Source organism: Arachis duranensis, chromosome 6, assembly GCF_000817695.3.
Source record: "Arachis duranensis cultivar V14167 chromosome 6, aradu.V14167.gnm2.J7QH, whole genome shotgun sequence".
Taxonomy (NCBI): domain Eukaryota; kingdom Viridiplantae; phylum Streptophyta; class Magnoliopsida; order Fabales; family Fabaceae; genus Arachis; species Arachis duranensis.
Genome location: NC_029777.3, coordinates 101,089,470 through 101,090,791, shown reverse-complemented (window position 1 = coordinate 101,090,791; position 1,322 = coordinate 101,089,470). Strand labels below are relative to the sequence as shown.

Here is a 1,322-nt window from a genome sequence, read left to right as displayed (position 1 = left end):
GTTCATCCTCCCAAGTCTCATTACCAAATATCTTGTCATTTAGCTTCATGATTGCTCAAAGATACTTAGCAACTTGCTCTTCAGTGACATCTTCGTCCTCTTCAGAGGAAGAATACTCATCAGAGCTCATGAATGGCAGAAGTAAATCCAATGGAATCTCAATGGTCTCAGTGTGAGCCTCAGATTCTCATGGTTCCTCATTAGGGAATTCATTGGAGGCCAGTGTATGTCCATTGAGGTCTTCCTCAGTGGTGCTCACTGCCTCTTTCTCCTCTCCCATTTCGGCCATGTTGATGGCCTTACACTCTCCTTTTGGATTCTCTTCTGTATTGCTTGGAAGAGTACTAGGAGGGAGTTCAGTAACTTTCTTACTCAGCTGACCCACTTGTGCCTCCAAGTTTCTAATGGAGGACCATGTTTCAGTCATAAAACTTTGAGTGGTTTTGATTAGATCAGAGACCATGGTTGCTAAGTCAGAGTGGCTCTGCTGAGGATTCTCTGTCTGTTGCTGAGAAGATGATGGAAAAGGCTTGCCATTGCTAAACTTGTTTCTTCCACCATTATTGTTGTTGAAACCTTGTTGAGGTCTCTGTTGATCCTTCCATGAGAGATTTGGATGATTTCTCCATGAAGGATTATAGGTGTTTCCATAAGGTTCTCCCATGTAATTCACCTCTTCCATTAAAGGGTTCTCAGGATCATAAGCTTCTTCCTTAGATGAAGCATCCTTAGTACTACGTGGTGCAGTTTGCATTCCAGACAGACTTTGAGAAATCATATTGACTTGCTGAGTCAATATTTTGTTCTGAGCCAGTATGGCATTCAGGGTATCAATCTCAAGGACTCCTTTCTTCTGATTCGTCCCATTGTTCACAGGATTCCTTTTAGAAGTGTACATGAATTGGTTATTTGCAACCATTTCAATGAGTGCTTGAGCTTCTGCAGGTGTCTTCTTTAGATGAAGAGATCCTCCAGCAGAGCTATCTAATGACATCTTGGTCAGTTCAGACAGACCATCATAGAAGATACCTATGACGCTCCATTCAGAAAGCATGTCAGACGGACATTTTCTGATCAATTGTTTGTATCTTTCCCAAGCTTCATAGAGGGATTCACCTTCCTTCTGTCTGAAGGTTTGGACTTCCACTCTAAGCTTACTCAATTTGAGGTGGAAAGAACTTTGCCAAGAAGGCATTGACTAGCTTTTCCCAAGAGTTCAGGCTTTCTTTAGGTTGTGAGTCCAACCATATCCTAGCTCTGTCTCTTACAGCAAAAGGGAATAGCATAAGTCTGTAGACCTCAGGGTTAACCCCATTGGTCTT

At 42.4% G+C, this 1,322-nt stretch overlaps 1 non-coding gene across 1 annotated transcript; it reads left to right on the top strand.

The window, feature by feature from the left end:
* Positions 1–1,048: 1,048 nt before the first annotated feature.
* On the top strand, positions 1,049–1,156 carry LOC127739838 (small nucleolar RNA R71). Its single transcript, XR_008000580.1, has one exon. It is a non-coding gene; the product is annotated as a small nucleolar RNA R71 (small nucleolar RNA).
* The last annotated feature ends 166 nt before the right edge of the window (positions 1,157–1,322 follow it).